The sequence below is a fragment of the Melozone crissalis genome, unplaced genomic scaffold, assembly GCF_028551555.1.
Source record: "Melozone crissalis strain CALT ecotype California unplaced genomic scaffold, PUWL_Pcris_2 ptg000293l_1, whole genome shotgun sequence".
NCBI classification, from domain to species: domain Eukaryota; kingdom Metazoa; phylum Chordata; class Aves; order Passeriformes; family Passerellidae; genus Melozone; species Melozone crissalis.
This window is the reverse complement of record NW_026536045.1, coordinates 60,431-80,073: the sequence shown is the minus strand read 5'-3', so window position 1 is coordinate 80,073 and position 19,643 is coordinate 60,431. Positions and strand designations below refer to the sequence as shown.

Genomic DNA, 19,643 nt, shown 5'->3' with positions numbered 1-19,643 from the left:
GATACTTCTCTTCCCTATGCAAACCTATTTTTGGTCTAGAGAACAATTGCCGTGCTTTCAGGGGCTGGATTCCCTTCACTTAACCCAACTGGAAGTAGGAGAGAGCAGCAGTTACACCAGCAGAAAATTCTGCCATCATCTGATGAACAGCATCAATATGCACCTGCCAGACAAATACAGCTGGACTGAAATAACTTGTCCTGAAGCCTGAAACTGAATTACATTTGTCTGGGTAAGACGGACCAGCGGGTCCCAAACAGACAGGATGGAGTGCCAAGACACACTGAATTAACTTTACTGTTACAGGCTTAGGAAAGGAGCTAAAGGAAAGGAACAGTGAAGATACCTTACATACTTGGGCAATGTTAGTGGAGATGAGCTGGGGGCTGGTTTTGCACAGGTCTAGGAGGAGTTCCACTCCTTCCATCCTTGTCTGAAACCCCTTGGCTTCCAGGAGATGGTAAAGCTTCTGGAGCAGCTCCGTTTCTTCCACAGCTGGAGGTGACGTGACCTGGGCTTTTGCACGGGGTAGGAGGTGTCCATCAGAGGGAGATTTCGCCCTGGAAAATAAAACCAAATGAGGACCTGGTGGTGATAATTATCGTAGCATGGCATCCCCATAGTGGAAATAATTAGCATTGACTCCATGATTCCAGAAGGCTGATCAATCACTTTACTATACTATACTATACTATACTATACTCTACCATACTATACTATACTATGCTATGCTATACTTAACTGTACTATACAGAAACTCATCGCCCTTACAGACACTCTGATACAGACAGACCAGATTGGCCAATTGAATCCAAAACACCATCACCAGTGGCCAATTAGGAAATCACCCTTTGGTAAACAAATCTCCAGAACACATTCCACGTGTTCACAACAACAGGTGCAGCAAGTGAAGATAAGAATTGTTTCTCATTCTTTTCTCTGATCTTCTCACAGCCTTCCCCACGATAATGCCTGGCAAAGTTGTGCCTGCTCTTCTCTGTGGAGAGAGCTGCAGCCACACACAATACCTTCAGTTAATTGTGAGCAAAACATCTTGAGCAGCTTTCCCAATTTTGTGATTTCAAGCTGGAAAATCATGAGGCTCTGAAGAACAATGTGGACCTCATGACAATCATTATGGGAGACAATCTGCCAGTGACATTCTCACCACTGCTCACTCAGGAAAACCAAGGTTGAGCTGCATCTGATCTATCTTCAGATGGCTGCCAGGGCACACAGGTAACATTACTTTGTGCAGAAAGAGAGACACTACTTCCAAGTTTAAATGCCTCCTCATAAGGGACGTGTGTGTCTTAGAATAAGGAAACTCATCACTCTGGAGAAGTGTCTCTACAACCAGGCATGACAATCTGGAAAAGTGGCTCAGATGCATCTGAACAGATGAACAGAGCCATATTTGAAGGATTCAGAAAATCAGTAAGGGAGATAAAAACAGAAGCCAGACATCCCAGAACTACACTTACCTTTCATTTGCTTCCCTAGAGACCAGATGCACAGCTTAACAACCCCACTGGGAACAATTCTCCTGGATCAACCTGTCTCTTCCATGAGCACAGGAAGATGCTAGCTGTGCTACTGAGGCATGTGGTCACTTTCCTGCCACTGCTGAGCAGGACAGAGCTAAATAAATCCCCTCTGCTATCAGAGGAGAACAGGTAAAAGCAGTTCTGCAACTGCCATGAAGAGACAGCAAGGAGCAAATTCCTGTCTTAAATGCTGATTGCAGCACAGGGGGAAATAAACCAAACATGCTGTCCATCAAGCAAATTACATGAAGGACAGGAATATCAAGACAAAAAGTCCACATTCAGACACCTGTTGACTGAAGTTTTTCAGGAATTGCCTTGCTCCTTACTACTCAAACTTGGTGCTGTTTGAAGATAAGAAAACCATGATTCAGCCAGGCCAAACCACATGGATGAGAACTGCATCTTTGTAGAATGGCATCTTGCTTCCAGACTGAGATTTCTCTTCAAAACACCCATCTGAAAAAGACTCCACTCAGATGAAAAAAAATCCTGTTTGAATTTACTTGTCCCAAATCAGGCAGCAGAAACTTGGCCCTCTCCCAGCCTCCACAACACTGCCCTTGCCACTGCACTGGATCGTCTGAGCTGCAACCAATGGGTGTCTGTTTGTCTCTCCATTTTTGTGGAAATCCCTCCAGAGAAGTTGTGTTCAGCACAATGCACAAGTAGACATTTTTTATCCTAGAGCATTTGTAGGGAAAGGAAATAATCTGTGGCATTGGTCATCTCTGCCAGAAAGTTTTTCCTGAGGAAGAGGCATGTAAAGCTTGTCATGTGCTTTGTCACATCTGACAAAAGTGCTCAGTATCGTTTGCTAGCAGACAATGTGGCCTGGGGCTCTTCTGAGCCATCGTTCCTCTCCTTCACCGTCTCCTTGACAGATGGGCCTTCAGCCTTCTGGTTTTCCATCCCCTACAAAGACACAGAGAAACCCCATCAATCTTTGGAATATAAGACAGGAAATTCCCTGTTGAAAACACAAGTTAGAACCAAGATCACTGCTACCATGGCTTAGGGAAACATTTCCTAACTTAGAGATGAAACAGACCAGAGATTCAGTGATGCCAACTCTTTGTTTTCAATAGCCCAATACAGGTTATGGGTGCTACCAGACTGACAGCAGTCTAAAATCCCAAATTCCCTAGTCTTGAGCAGAAATGGGAAAAATGCAAACTGGCAGGCAACGAGTGTTCGTGAAGGAAGCAGCAGAACAAACTGGACTCTTTGGAGGTTGGCCCAGTGTGTTGGAAGTTGATTTGGTTCAACACTCACTCTCCCTGTGCCTGCATAAAGGCAGGCTTCTGTGGAAAAATGGCTACATGACAGAGGTCACGTAGACATTCGCATGTTAGCCGATCAGGAGCTGGGAAAGTACCAAACACAGCTAGTTTGAGTTTTGCACCTGCAAGATAGCGTGTCCCTGGGCCTAGCTGGGTATGATAACAAGTAGACAGAGAGACATGGGAAATAGGGAATGTAGGCCCAAACGAATGAGGAAGAGTTGATGGTATAGTTTAACCAATAGATCGCTTGGCTTACAGAATATTCATAAGCTTATTACTTGCTGTATAAGTGTCTGATGCTCTCTTCAATAAATGGAACTTGCTTATCACTCATATTGAGTGTCCGAGTCTCCCCTCACCAACAAATGGCTCATCCCCGACAAAGGCCTCATTCTGCAATAGGTAAGCAACAGAAAAAATTAAGAGCATATAGGAGTGAGTGTAGTCACAAGGACCTGGAGAAGAAAGAGCCCCAAAAGGCCAGACATGATGTAATATCACCCATAATAAGGGTAAAATATATGTTGCTATTCATCATGTATCCAAAGAATTATGGAATGGTTTGGGTTGGAAGGGACCTTTAAAGGTCATCTGGAATGACAGAGTACTGACAGCAAGAGAAAAGTATCTTAAGTGCCAGGGAAAACTGTGTTGAAAGCAACCTAAGATTAGAGCCAAAACAGCAACACCTTATCTTTGAACTAAAGATTTGTCAATCACTAATGCTGTCTGCCACTAAACCAGGGGCACACTAAACCAGAATCCTCCACTCCAGCTTTGCCATGCTGTGCTATCAGAGCTCTCCATGCTCCCCAGCTCCTGCAGAAACTGGACTTTGTGATGTGACCCCAGCATGGCAGCAGCCCAGGTGAAGCATCACCACTCCTACAGAATAAAGCAGTTTTTACCTGACTATCAAGCAACATCAAACTTCTCTGGGAAGCACTGGGTGCAGGAAAATCAGGGACAGAAAAGGGATGTGTCTGTGGAGCAGAGGGCTGGTAAAAATTCTCATTAGGTTGTTAACAGCTGGTTTCATTAGTCTGCCTACAGACAATCATAATTACTTAGTGGCTACTGCAGGGTGAAAAGCCATTGCAGTTTATTAATGTTCTCAGAGCTGCAAACCTGGCAGTGAAATTATTTTTAAAGTGGCTTGTAAAGTTTGTCTCTTCTCAAAGAACGTGTCAGGCTGATAGACCAGGCTGTGAAATTTATGCCCCAATAAAAGAGAGTTTGAATGCAGTTTAATGGCACCTTGAAATGTTCTGCTCTGAGAAACTGTCCCCAAAGTCCAGGTGGACCTTTCTCCATTGGAACTCTTAGAAATTTGTAGAAACTATAACTTAGGCATTAATTTTACAGGAGCATTTATAGCCCAAGGGTCAAGAGCAAAGCCATAAAATGCTGCTCAAGCCCTGAGCTTTCTCGAACCAGAGGTAAACTTGTATCCAAAGGTCTGTCTGTAGACCAGATTTGCTCTAGTAGAATTCTGTTTTAGAGCTTAGCCTGCAACAAAGGTAGACTTTTATCTCAGCTTAGTTAAGCTGAGTTTAGCTTAGTTAAGCTTAGTTAAACCACCATAAATTATAATTTCCCCACTATAATACATGTTTTGTCCACTCCTAATTACTCTTTCTTCTTGCCCTAAGCACAATCCTTACTCATACAATACATTTTATGACTCTCATTAAATTTATTATTCTACAGACATATGTTAAAGTTTACCTGAATGAGAGCTTTATCCAGTTCCTGCCAGAGCTAATGGAGAAGATATTTCAGTTTATTCAAAGCAGCTGTTATCTCAAAAAGAGGATGATGCTTAAATTATAATAAAAGTTCTGCCAGAAACAGTATTCCTTTGTTTCCCCCAACCATTCACTAAAAGCCCTCAGTCACTTAGGAACTTTTTAAATAATTTCTAGTATTCACTACATGGCCAATTACTAAAGGAGCTCTGACCCTGCAGTGCAGTTAATGACCATCTCTGACATATTTCTTACATGTATTTTTTTCCCCACCATTTTCTTCAACAGCAGCTAACCAGGTGCCTTGCCCTTTTTATCTCCTGTTTAATCCATTTACTCTCATCCTCCATGGCACAGCACACAATGTTTCCACAGAACCAGCCTGCACCAGACACTATTTCACAACTCACCCATAAAATCCCAATCTTTCACACTTCCACCTCTTCATCTTCCCATCCAGGGAGGGCAGTCAAGGTCAGCCAGATGCAAACGAGGTGTTTGAAACTGAGGTGTGATGAGGCACTGATTGCTTGATGAGTACAGGAGGAGGAAAGGTCTTGGCTGTGCCTTGGTCCTTAAATCATCCTCAGTTGTGCAGGAAAATTAAGGACAGAGCAGTGATGCTCCTCTGACCAGCTTCCCCATGGCATTGTTCCTGTCATGAAGTCAAAGACAGGCAGGTCACACATATTCTCTTTCTCTGACTCCTGCTGGGATGACAACATTGAAAAATAAAAAAAAAATATAATGATCAGGGCTTTTCATAGTGTGAACTCAGGATTTCCCACACTCTTGCAAAGGGGGAATGTTCATCAGGCAAAGGATATGAGAAGGAGCCTCAAATTGTCCAAAATCCCAGTAAAAATATTTTTTCCTATGGAAAGCTTCACCAAAGCTGGTCACACTTCAGGCCCTTTGTGCACCCATTTCCTGCTGTGCATCTCCCAGTGGGGTGTTCCCACTGCTCCAAGGACCCCACACAAACCTTACAGCCTCCCACAAACACACCCCCAGGAGCTGCACCCTTGCCTCCAAACCTGGGTACCTGCATCAGCCACCTCTGTGCTGAGCTGAGCCTGGTTCTCCCCAAAAAGAAGGTGCTCAGTTTATCCTTGAAAAGATTGACAACAGCATTCTTGTCTTCTTCAAAAGAGCCATTATTTCACAGCTGTAATCTCCACACTGAGACTTTATTCCCTTAAAGTGTCCAAGTACACAGGCAGCATCAAGGAAGGCACTGAAGTGAGTCAAGTTTAACCCCAAAGAGCTCTCAGCTCCCTGTGAAAGCTGAGAGAAGCAGTAGAGAAAGAATGAATGCTCCTGTAATGGCATCTAACAGCCACAGGGCAAGGGAGAAGTTGGGTTTAGAGAATGAAGAAAAAGCACTAAGTAATAAAAGGTGAGAAAAATCCATCACTCGAACAGGTAAATAAAGGTAAACCACTTGAAGAGACAGATTTAAGATGGAGAGAAAAAACCCACAATTGATAGTGTTCATGACACCCAGAGGCAAAACAAGCCCAGGGGATCAGGAAAGAGGTAAGCCTGTGCTCCGAGGAACAGCAGAAATGAAGTGAGAGCTCTGGAGGGACCAAAAGAAAGAGGCACTCTGAAGAAAGGAAAAAATGCTTCCACACAAGGTGCTTTGGTTTTTTTAAATCAAGAGTCTCTTTTATGATTTTTTAGAAATACAGAAAAATAAAGGTCAGGAGAAGCATAGTTGATTGGGAACATTCCTGCATAGCAGACAAGAGATATCCTTGTGCAAATTATTCCATGCAGCACTCACATATTTAATTACTTCTTTTCCTCTTCCTGGGGAAGCAGAGTTGCTTTATTGACTCCAAGCAATATTTTCTCCCTGCTCCCTGGCTAAGAACAAGCTCCCACCTTGGCAAGGGCTCACTGGTTTACTTAATGCTCATCACAGCCATGCTAAGGAGAGTGGAGCAGGTTAATTTATCACTTGTTACAATGATTAACTTGTCCAGCTGCCGGGTCCAAGAGCCCCAGAGTGCCTCAGGTTATACAGGGTCACAGAAGGAAAAGCTCCATTGCATTAAGCTGCTGCCACACTGGCCCTCTCTGCCTGTCAAATACACTCAGATACTCTTGCACTGCCCTCTGAAAATCCCCCATAAAATACAAGTGAAAATCCCTCATCACCTGTGAGAAAGCACAGCTGGGTTCTGCTCAGAGCATTTCAAACTATGGGGTATTTGTGAGCTCCCCTTGCAAGGGCAGCATCTCAGGAAAACCAAAAGTTTCTTTCCATGGACTCACCATACTCAGGACACTTCCCCTAGACCAGGTTGCTCCAAGCCCCATCCAACATGGCCTTGAACACTTCCAAGGGTGACACAACCACAGCTTCTCTGAAACCTGTTCTGCTCCACCCAGATCTAAAATCATACCCAATTTAGCAGCCTCAGACACAGATTTCTATTAAATATCTACATTTTTCTAGGAAAGAAATATGGCAAACCTTGTTTGCATCCAACTTTGCAAAATCAACACAAGCTCTTCAGAAAGGGCTGCCGCCCACTTTTCTTATTTTTCCCCATTTGGTGGAACATTTTCATTCTGCTGTTGTTTGGAGCAATATTTTAATATATCTGGCTGAGCTGCTTAAAATAGTACAGCAAAACACTTGTGTGAGGGGTGGAAAACTGAGCTCTTGCACATCTAGTGTCTCTGTTGTTGGAAGTCTTCAATCCCACTTCTCTGGTGGGATGAAATATGTGCTACTAATCCAATTTCTAAAGTATCATGCATCAAGCTGACACTGTTTTAAGACTTTAAAAACCCCAGTCAATTTAAACAAACCTCTGCTCCTTTCCATTTTCTCTGTTCCACAGTTTATGACAGAAGACAGGAGAGAAAGATTGTTTTGCGAACAATGTTTTCAGCACTCTAAAAATAATATAAAAACTGCTGTGCCACACTCTCAGCTGTTACAGCCCCAAAAAGCACAGGCTGTCTTTGCTCACAGACTCACAATTGTGGTGGGATTTCTACCACACCAGAGGACAATCAATTTTTTGTTTTCTCCTAGAAATAACTACAGCACTTCTGGGTAGCAAGGCAAACATGAGCCTCTTTCAATGGCCCTTGAAACTGGCTATCTGAAATGAGGGACACAAAGCCAAAGGCCAGCTGAACCTGTGATCTCTGAATGTCTTCACAATCTTCCCAGGAAGATGAATGGCAATCACTGTTCTGCCAGGGAAACTGCATCTGCTGGGAATGGGGTGTAGAAAATGTGCTTTCTGCTCCTCTCGGAGCCAAAATTCCTACACATTTCTTGTAAGTCCCTCTTAGAAAAGGACCATGTTCAGCTGAGTGACAGTGAAGCAGAATGGCAATCCAGGAATAAATGTTCCTGTGCACAACATCCTCCATTCACATGGATGCTTCCTCACTGGCACACAGGAACAAGGAAGGAACAAAAATGCATCATTGTACATAAAGTCAGATGTGTTGAGGGATGAACAGATCTCACAGGCATATGGAAACCTCCCCTGAAAACCCAGTCCAGGGAGAGCCTGAGCTGTTTTGTGGTTCTAGGCATGAAGATGCTCAGGATCTTCCACAGATGCTCAGGATTGTGCCTGGATCTTGCTCTGGAAATGCCAGTGGCTCAGCTGAGAGCTGTGGGGATGATTTACACTGCACTGAGAGGAGCCACAGTCCTGCAAGGGTCTTTTATCAGGAGCAAACAGCAGCCTGGAGGGTGCGGAATGCTGGGTCTGAACCACTGCTCATCCTTCACCTTAATGTGGAGCTGCCCCCAAAGTTGCCATGTATCACTTTTTATTTTTCTCCTGTTGGGTATATTTTGGAGCAGCTGTTTTATGTGGCTTTTTATGGTGATCCTGTGGGAAGCAGCCATTTGCCTGATGTGATATCCTCACAACTAACACTAACTCCTCATTCCCTTTGGTTTTATTTGGAGTTTTTTATTTGTTTGATTGGTTTGCATGGGTTTGTTTATTTGGGTTTTTGTCTGTTTTGGTTTGAGCTTTTTATTTGCTTTTTTATAAATGACTGGTTAAGTTGGCATAGCCAAACTCAAGAAAATGTAAACCAGGCTTGACTTTCCAGAAATTACTTTTGGCTGGGTTTAGCTGCATCCCTAGACTCAGGATCACCAGTATATTTGCAGGTTTTGCTCTGCATCATCAGCCTGCCCAGACTCTGCTTGGTGTTTCACAAATGGAGAAGACAGTGGACATTATGCCAAGCTTCCTTTCAAACAGAAAAACCATCAGCATGACAGAAAAGAAGAAAAAAATAAAATTCACCAGTTAGAGCAAGTGTCCCACCATCTTTCCCTCCACTGTTATTAATTTTGTACATTTAGAGGCAAATCTGGGTCTAAAACTTCCATCTCTCAGTTCCTGATGCTATTTGCTACCCTTCAGCCTTGACGTCCCCTGATCTGACTGACTGCTGTCCAAGTGGGACTGGGGATGCTCAGCCTGAAAAGAGGAGACATTGGGAGGCCCCACTGTGGCTGTGCAGGACTGGGAGGGTCCCACAGGAAAGAAGGGGACAGAGAGTTCAACAGGGCCTGTGGTGACGGGACAAGGGGGATGGCTTTCAACTGCCGATTGATTGAAGCTGGATCTAAGGAAGCTGCTGTTTTACACTGAGGACAGTGAGGCACTGGCCCAGGCTGGGCACAGAGGCTGTGCATGCCCCATCCTTGGGAACAGGGCTCCCCCAAGGTCTGGGGGAAGATTGCTCAGCTTGGAACAAGATGATCTTCAGGGTCCGTTTCAAGCCCAACCATTCAGGGATCCCCAGTGACCACTTCTGTTGACCCTGGAATCTTGGGATCTGTGTGATGTCACATCCCATGTTCCAACTGGAAGTGCCACCACCCAGCACAGAGAACAACTCAACCACTGGCCCTTGTGTCAGCCAACTGTTCGGTCCGCTCCTGCTCACCCTCGTCACCGTTCTTGCCGCCCTTCTTGTCACCTGCCCGCCGCTACTCCCATCAGTGCTGAGAGCTCCCTAGTGCCTGGATTTTGTCATCCATCACTTCAGGATGCTCACGTTTATCCTTTGTCTCATTTGTCAACTGAGGGAGGTACGGTGCCATTCCATGGAGGTGGACACCTCCAGCTGCCCGAGTGGGCTGCAGCTCTGTGGGGATGGTGTGGGACAGGGACCCCACTCTGAGGTTTTGCCACCTCTGCAGGCTGTCATGGACAGAGAGGAAGAGATGGAGGTGGACATCCAGACTCCTACAGTGGAGGACGTGGAAATGGAGGAAGAAGAGACTGAAGAGGAAGAGATGGAGGTGGATATGGATATGGAAGAAGAGATGGAGGTGGATGTGGAAGAGGAAATGGAAGTGGATGTTTATGAGGAAGAGGAGGAGATGGAAGTGGAAATGGAAGAATACACTGAGGACATGGACATTGATATAAAAGATGAGGAAGAGGATATGATTTTGGGATGAAGACCAATGCCAGCAGCAGGACAGGCACGTGATCCCCACAGGCAGAGTGGGTCCCCTGCTGCCCGACTGGAGCTAGGCTGGTCCCTGTGCAGAGACAGGGCACCTCGCGAACTGGAGTCTGGTGGCCACACACTGCCTGTCCTGTGCTCACTTTGGGCCACTCAAGCTCCATCCCACAGCCAGCCAGGCTCAGCTCTGGTAGCAGAGTCCTGCTTTGCCCACATGTGCCTACCTGGGGACACATGGAAGAGCCCTCTGTGCCTGACTGCAGTGACCACGGAACCTGCTTTTCTTCCAGCACTGATGAACATTCCGGACAGAGATGCCACCCTTTTGTACATATGTTCTACAGTATTTTGTCTTTAGGCATAGGATTTAGGACTTAAGACTTTTAGAATTTTTTTATCTTCTACAAATGAATTTCATATATTTTAGCTAGATAGGTTCTTATGTATATACGTTCTACGGATTGTTGTTGTTACAAGTGTTCTTACATTGTTCAAGTGTTCTGTATTGTTGTTGATGTTCTTCTGTAATAAACAATTTTTTTTTCACACCCCGTTCTCTTACCATTTGCATTGGGCACAGGCAGCATTTGCAAAGTTGTGGTTTCCACTTGCTCCAGGTTCTCAGGGCTGGAGGTCCCTGGGGGAGCTGGCACAGCCACCCCAGGAGTGGGGGCACCTGTGCACAGAGGGGTCCCACTGACAGAGGTCACCCCCTCCCTGCAGTTTCTCTGGACACACCTGGTAGCTGCAGGGGCAAATCCCAGCGTGCCCTGTCCCATGGGATCCCATGTTGGAGCAGGGCTGAGCCTGCCTGCTCCTGCAGAGCCTCAGCCATGGCTCTGCCCTTGGGAGCCCCAGGGCTAAGGAGGATGCGCTGGGCTGTGGGAACCCCTGTTCCTGAGCACCCTGATGGGCTGGACCAGCCTGGAGGGAGCCCCAGCCCTACATGGACCAAGATTTCCCTTGGAAACCCCGTCTGTGCCCAGACTCTGGTACAAGCACAACAGGAATTGATCCTCCTAGTTAAAGGTGTTAATTGGCACAAATTTATCCCTTGGACTTTCTAGTACAGTAAATGTCAGCACTTGTAATCCCTTTTCTGCACTCCCTGGTCAGGCACCAAAACATCTGAACCTGACAGAACATCTTTAATTAGCACCAACCTGCAGAGAGCTATGGGGGAGAACCTACCCCCAACAGCCAGAGAAACACTTGACATTGATAGTCCGGGGCAGAGCTGAAACTAAAGCATTTTAATGCCAAGAGAGAGGATTTTTTTATTGAACAATAATGAAAGCTTTTGGTCTCCTCACCTGCCACAGATGTGTATTGCCAAGGTTTGCTTCTGGGTTATGGCTGATTTTTATTAATCTGTTCAGAACTCTGCTGCTGTTCCTGGCTAAGGTGCAGAGATGATATTTCAGAGCCAGATGAGCTCAGCACAGCTTGTGCAACACACAATTTCCACACCAGACATTCACGCCATGCAAACTGATACTATTTCATCTCTGTGCAAAGATGAGTGTTAGGACATCACTGACGTACCACACACTTCTCAGAGCTGTCCCTTTCATCCAGCTCTCCCCAGTCACTTCACAGACTTCACTCCAAGCAGTTTATCTCTGATAGAGTTCAGTGGCACATGGGATTTAATCCTGGTTTTTCTTCATCTTCTCCTGAGCTGTCTCCAGACACAGTGTGTGGGCACTGTCTGACAGCAGCAGCATTAACGTGTCACCTCCCTGACACTGAGGTTCATGTCACAACTTTTCACCAAAAACAGCAAATAAATGATTCCCACTGTGTCCCACACAGCTCCATGGGGAGTTTGTGTGGCTGCAGTTCCAGCACCAGCCCTGGTGCACAGGAATTTCAGGAGGAGATACAGAAGGAATCAGCCATTCACAGAGAAAAACAGCAGTTTGCATGGCCCAGATCCCCACAGCACTGCAGACTCTGGTGACCCAGACTCTGCATTTACACTTTGGCCTCTGTGCCTTCCTTTTCTTCTCACTAAACTCCTCCCAGTTTCCCTCATGCTCAGGTTCCCAAGATAATTAAAAGCAGCATTAGGAGCAGAGATAGATGACGGGAACTGTCCCAAGGCTTGATAAAATTTATCTTTTCAGAGAATTCCAGCCAAGGAGAGAGGAAAAGCCCGCGTGAAAGAGGTGTGAAATCAAAGCAGTAATCAAATTTAAGTATAATGAGAGAAGCTGAAGAGGTTTTCAATGTTCAGAACAAGATTAGCAGCTCCAGGCACAGGAGGGATGGGACAATTTCCCTGCTGTAACAACTCTGTGATGCAAATTGCATCTCAAACCATTCTCCCCAACTCTGGGACCTCTTCAGCCACAAACGTGGTGCTGAATTTTTTAAAGCAAAGTGGAAGCTGGTCAGGGAGGTGGTTTGCAAATAAATAAAAACCACAGAGGACAGCTGGGAAGCACCACCTGGAGCAGAGAGAAGCAGAGCCTGGCCCTGAGGTGCAGCACAGCCTGAAACTCTAACAAATTAAAGAACTTACCACTTGGGTTTTTTTCCCCCAGGAGCTACAGAAGCTGCTTTACAGAATCCCTGCCTCCTTCACACCGCATCAGCCTGCAGGAGAGCCCAAGGATGAAGATTACAGCCCCTTCAGCTGCTGCTTCCACCTCCTGACTCAAATCTCACCAAAATCTGTCACCACTGGGCCTTCCCAAAGCCTCAGATTCACTCGGTCTGTGCAGGATTTCAGTTCTGAGAAGCACGAAGGGAGATAAAGGCACTTGCAGACACCAGAGAAGCAATTGCTGCCTGAGGTGCATTTCACTGCCCAGGTTAGTGCCTCTAAAACCATCAAAATCAGCCCCTTTGACAGCACCAAGCCAACAGCAGGACATCAGGGCCTGCACATGGTTGGAAATGCCATTTTTTAATATTCTTCTCTCCATCTCTCATTTCATGGTGCCATTGCAGGAGTTAATCCCATCACTTGGCAATCAGCTTCAGATGGATTTTTAGTGCTGAGCAAATAAGAGGCAATTTTACTTTGTCTCCAATGAATGAAATTTCACCTAAATCAGACAAACTCTGTGTTCTGAGGCTGGCCAGGCACTAACCACTGCTAGGTCCCCAACCTGGATGTCAAACTGCTTTAATACTGAAAAGTTAAATTTATTTGGCTTTGTGTACAAGATTAGTCTCTCTCAAAAGAATTGGAATCCATATAATTGCATTTCCAAGCACTAAACTCAGACCAGCCACAAAGAGCACAAGAGACAAGAAAAGAAATAGAGATTTCTAAGGAGATGGAAATTGAATGCTGAGTTTTTTCCCATTATAGAAAGTTTCATAAATTATCACCTGCCAGCTCCTTGCCTTCACTTGTGTGGCCACCACTGAATACACTCACAGATAATGTGAAAATGTTTGTCCTACTGAAAAGTGGGACTAGAAGTAGAAAAAGGCTCAGATATCTGAATTAAGACAACATATGAAAAGAGCTGCCTTATAATAGCAAGATATGATGGACAGCAGGAATGGCTGAAGCCAGCAGAGATAAGTCCATGAACTATTCATGCTACAAAGATTTCTGACAAAACCCCCAATAACCCAAATACAACGTTTTGTCTGGCAGAGCTGATAGGAACCCTGTGCATTTAATTCAGTCATTGGCAGCAAACAGAGATCAGCTTGAAGCTCCTTTGGTCCACTACTACTTATTTTTGCACCCAAAAAATGTAATTACATCTACTCTTTGGGAAGAAATTACTGCTTTGAGTGGTTCAATGCAAAGAGATTCTTCCCATACCCACTCATAATCAGTCACCCAGAGAAATATTTTCTAAAAAGATCTCTTCAAAATTTTGGAGTGACTTTCAACATAAATAACTGGGTTATTTTGCTCAAAATGATAAGGGAATTGAATTGGGCTCCCTCATCTTAAAAAGAAGTGTTTCTTCCTGGTTCTTCACAAAGAGGAACAAAACACTGTTGCAGCAGACTGAAGGGAGGAAGAGGTTTTTTTCTCCCTGAGCTGCACAATAGGAGACAATTTTGTTGCCAAGAGGCAACAAAACCCAGCCGATTTCCAGTTCTTTTAGTGTAAGGGAAAAGCTCTGAGGATCTCAGCTGTGGGAGACACAGAGTGGCAGGAGCAGGGGATCTGCTAGGGGGTTTTGGAGTGGGGGACAGATTAAAGAAATACTCAAGCGAAACCTGTGAGAGTTCAAGACTCCATCCCTCAGAGGAGAAACTCGATTTGACCCAAATGCCATTCAAATCCAACCAACACTGAGGCATTTCCCCAAGCTCTGCTGAGCCATCAGGTACAACCCAAATCACTCTGTGGGACCAGGGCAGCAGATCCCAGGCATGGGACAGGGATGCTCCCCTGGGAAGTCACCTCCATTGCCCATGGGACTCTCAAAATCTGCTTCTAAAGACCCCAACATCCAAAAAACTCCACATTAAAAGTCTTTAATTTGGGGTTTCCCTTCTCCATCTGTCTGCTGTCACTAGGCAGCTGCTCCACTTACACACCCTTCTGATGAGTATAAATTTTCTCCTGATTCCCAGCCTAAAGAGGAAGTTATTTCCATTTATTCTTCTGCAAGTACTGGGAGCTTGTACCTGCTTTGCTCTTTCACTCCTGGTGTGCACATAAAATGCCAAAGCCAAGAGCATTTCCTTGTTTAAATCATGTCATTTGTCCTTATTATTTCTTTCCCATAAAATTGCATGGATTCGGTGCTGGCTCAACACTCAGAATATTGACAGCACAAAGTCCAGTTCTTACACTGACCTCTCCAAGTTTTGGACCAAGCTTGCAAAGAAGGAAATACAGCAAAGAAATTCCAAACAGGGGCCCTAATAAAGGTAATAAAATGCCACCTGTGTTTGCTGCATGGAAGAATAGTGCTGCTTATTAAATCATTACAAACAATTAAAGCAGCAGAGGGGAGGAAGACAGCGCTATCCTTTCCAGCTCCCCAGCCCTCTGCCACTGGCAGGAATTTCATAAAGCACAAATCTCCCAGCAGAAATCTCTCAGCAATTGATTTGCTGCTTGTGGAACACAGCAGGCACACACCCTGGTTTTCCTGACCAGAAAAGTAGAATTTGCCTCGATGTTTTTCCCTCGATGTTTTGTGATGTCAAATCCCCCTCCCTGCCCTGAAGTGACATGTTTCTGTAGGGTGACAGCCCTCTGGAGAGGCACAGAGAGCTTTGTGTCAGTGTAAGGGATCCCCACAAGGGCAGATCCCTAATTCAGGCTCCATCTCTGCTTACATGCAGTTCCTAGCAGAAAATTCATTGCATTTCCCCAGAACAGGTAATTTCAAGCACAGAGCTGTTCTGCCTTCCACAAAAGCAGCGTTCCAGGGATTGCTTTGGAGACCAGCATCAGGAAACATAGCAACACCTAACAGCCAGGACCATCCAAACCCACTTATCAGCTCACCCCCACATTTCCTGGACTCACTTGAATGCCCAGGAGAGTCTGAAGAGCCAACTGTTTTCTAAGAAATGGTTGTGCAATCAAAAGGTAAATGACAGGGACAACCAACCCCACACAGGTGCCCCAGGCAGGAGAAAGAGCAGGAGGGATCCATCCCTTACTGACAGAGGTGCAGCTCAAGTGATGCTCTCTCACTGTTTGGGTTGTCTTTGTTACTTTTACATTAAAAACACATCCTCTCAGGAGACAGTCTCATTTAAATCTTCTACCTCTTTAGCTTTGTACACTCAGCCCATTACATTGAAAGATTTTATCTTAATTTCTTCTCCAGGAAAGAAGTAATTGATCTTTTATTTGTGGCACTTTAAATTGGCATGTTGACTACAAAAATCCACTGCTCGTCACATCAAAAGTTGATCCAATAGTGCCAATTACTCCAGGAACGGGGATCTTTAGAGGGATGGGTGGAAAGGAACAGGATCAAAATGGATGGGTCTTCTCAGAGGAAGAAGCAGAATCTGGGAAGGCAGCACAGCTTTAAATTAGGATATCTGCTGTGCATGGCAAGACAAAACACAGCCCATTCCTCATCCTGGCTCTGGATGTGGTTCAACCCACTCGTCCCCAGCTCTGGAGGTGTGGTGGAGTCTGATCCTCACTCCCCTGGCAAATGACAGAGCTGAGTTGATCTCAGCCTGGAATCCCTGAGGGTTGACAGCAAGGACTCCTACCAGATGTAACTTGTGTTTGCAACAAGCACAGCATCCACTGGCAGGGAATGATTTGCTCTTCATCCTTCCCACTCTCCAGGTATTTCTCTAGGAAAATCCACTCTCTAATGGGGACAAAGCAGTAGATATGGAAGGCTCGGTGTGCCCCAAAAAGCCACCAGCCTGTTCACCCCACAGCTTTGCCACTCACAGCCACCAGCTCTGCACAGAGCAGGCAGCAAACTGGTGACTACTGGCACTGCCTGTGGTCTGAACTGGGAATGGTGGATCACCATCAAGCTGCAAGTGTTTTCTAGTGGGAAGTATTTTACCCAGTTCCATACAGATTCTGGTTCTGGGTCAGCCCCACAGCAGCTTTGGGGAGTGTTTAGGTCAACAGGATCTCCCCAGGCTGCAGCTGGAGCTTGGGGCCTCCTTCCAAACTACAGCACAGTAAAAAAGATATACGAAGGTCACAATGAAAAATCCTCTGCTTAGCCTTCTTTAGTGTCTCTCAACTCCTAATTCTGATTGTAAAATGCTATTTAGGAAGATCAGACTGATCAAAATCAGGACACCTTTGTGGATTTTTGTAAAAATGTGTTTTGAAGCTTTAAGATGACGGATTTTCACTGAAGTCGTTATTCCTCTTACAAGTTTTTCAGCATCCTGTTGTTTTGACTTTCTACTCTTATCTCTTGCCAACTTTTACCTGCCCAGAGCCAATTGTTTTGCTGACAGCTGCCATGCCCATGTGCCATTTTCTGAGCATCACCTGCATGAAGCCTCAGGGGCTCACTAAGGAAAACTCACTCCTTCATATTCTTTGCAGAACCAGGGAAGATCCTGCTTGGAAGATCTCTTGCCCAATAGAAAAACAGTTTTTTATTCAAACCTACTCTATGTGCCATCACTGATGTATTTTTGACTCAAAGAAATTTGTTTATTTTCTGTTCTTAAATCAGGAGTGAGCAGCTCCATGAGCAGCACCACAGCAGAGGAAACACAAAGAGGCTGTTACTCAAACGCCATCTCTGAAGAGGTTGTGCTCTGCTTTTCAGATGAGATTAAGAGCTCAATTACAGTAGAGAAAAAGGCTTTCATTAAATCACACATAGAACATAATAAGGACAAATTACAAAGCTCTTCAGAAGCAAATCTGTGTCAGACTGCTGGGTAAGGAGGCCCTTTAGAGGAGGCCTTCAGAGGTCTCTCCTGCCCTTCTGAAGAAATGAGTCCTGCACACCTCATCTCACCATGTTTTTGAGGAAAGCTCACAACCAGATTCCTATGGGGCATCCAGTGTGCAAATCCCATGGACAGAAATATCCACTGGCCTCTGGATTTGCAGATGTGAACCTGGAGGTGAGGGACTGGATGCTTTTCCCTCCCCAGAAACCCAAGGCACTGCATGGCAGAGCTCAAAGTGGCCAGCAAAGGGTTACCCAGAATCCTGCACCTGAGAAAGGGGAAGCCCAGGTTCAGTCACAGAGTCATCACCACTTGATTTTGTTCCCTTGTTATTTTGCTCTCCTGGAATGTATTATGGTTAATTAAAGGCAGTTAGCTAATTGGATGGTAAGCAGATGCTGGTTAAAAAAAACCAAACCACTGTTCCCCTTTGAAATGTCAGATAGGAGATTAATTGAAATTCCCTTTGAAAAGATATCCCCAAACCTCCTAATCTGTTGATGGAAATAGTCAAGGAAAAGTCAAGTAGAAAAGAAAGAACAATGTTTTTCAGGAGGTTTCACAACTGAGGCAACTGCAACCGCCATCAAGCATTAGGATTGAGGATTGTAATTGCCACACCAGGAAACCTTTCAAAGTCTCAAAATCTTCCACTGAACAGCAGTGCCAGAATGCCCCAAAGCTGAACAACAATCCCATGAAGGCATAATATTTCCACCAAGACCAGGATGAGATGAGTAGGAGAGGATGACTGGGGCTCTTCAAAAGCCAGACCTCAGAGCTGAGACAGGATTTAATCCTGATATCCCTCTGGTTATCCAGAAAACAATCAAGACATGTGAGGGAGCTCAGAAAGCCAGAGTGCTCAAAAAAGCAGCATGTACACAGAAGAAAGAAGAGAAAATACAGCTGGATGCTTCCTAATGCTCTTCTTTGGACCGACCTGGTGCAGTGAGTCACAGAAAACTTGCTCTAAACATGAGTGACAGAACGGAAAATGCTCACTGGTAAGTGTGGAGAAATGGCTACAGGACAGAGGTCACGTAGACATTCGCTTGTTAGCCGACCAGGAGCTGGGAAAGTACCAAACACAGCTAGTTTGAGTTTTTGCACCTGCAAGATAGCGTGTCCCTGGGCCTAGCTGGGTACGATAACAAGTAGACAGAGAGACGTGGGAAATAGGGAATGTAGGCCCAAACGAATGAGGAAGAGTTGATGGTATAGTTTAACCAATAGATCGCTTGACTTACAGAATATTCATAAGCTTATTATTTGCTGTATAAGTGTCTGATGTTCTCTTCAATAAACGGAACTTGCTTATCACTCATATTGAGTGTCCGAGTCTCCCCTCACCAACAAATGGCCCATCCCCGACAAAGGCCTCATTCTGCAACAAATGGTGCCTGAACAGTGACCCTACGGACTCTACAGACCCTACAGACCCTACGGACTTTACAGAAGATTTGGGCCTGCGAGCCACGGTCGGTACAGTATTTGGGTGTCAGTCCCGACGCAGCCCGGGAGGCACAAAAAGCGGGCCCTGCCTTAGGCGACCATACAGAGGAGTCCTGGAAAAAGGCAAAAGGGTGGGCTTCAGTGCCCTGGCAACCTCACAGGAGAGTCCAGCTGACTGAATGCCTGGCGACCTCACAGGAAAGTCCAGCTGATTGAATGCCGTCAACGTTTTGCAAAGGGTTGCAGCAGCGCTGACTATCAGGTTAGAAGGTAATGGAAAGGCAAGAGGCTAATCACCTTTTTAGATGCTTTTTAGAGAAACGAGGATTACAGGGTATAGATTTGCTTTTTAGAAAAGCGAGGACTATAGACTGTTGACTTGGGAAGAGAATTCCAGAGATTGCTGCATATACACTTGCAAAAACGTGCGTTATGGTGCTGGCACTGCAAGTATATGCACAGTGGGTCAGCGACCCTGCTGTGATGGCGGCAGCAGCCACGGCTCGGGGCACCTGTGGAGCTGTGCCACTCCGAACTCGCCATGGGCGCTGTGCCATGGGGAGCAGCCACGGCGGGCAGCTCACCTGAGATGCTGCGCTGCAGCGGCGGTAGCGGCGGCAGCCGCAGGGGGAGCGGAGGCGCCACTGGGGGAGCGACCTGCGCCGCCATGGGTGCAGTGCTGGGTGCGGCGAATGCAGTGAGTCAGCCTGCCGGCGAGTCTCGCGAAACAAGGAGCCCAGCGCAGGGGGTTCACCCGCTCCGACACAAGCGGCGCAAGACCA

The 19,643-nt window shown here is 45.7% G+C and overlaps 1 pseudogene; it reads right to left on the bottom strand.

Annotated features, from left to right (window-relative positions):
- Nucleotides 1-19,530, bottom strand: part of LOC128949774 (serine/threonine-protein kinase pim-1-like) — a 56,275-nt pseudogene extending 36,745 nt beyond the window's left edge.
- Between the last annotated feature and the right edge of the window lie 113 nt (nucleotides 19,531-19,643).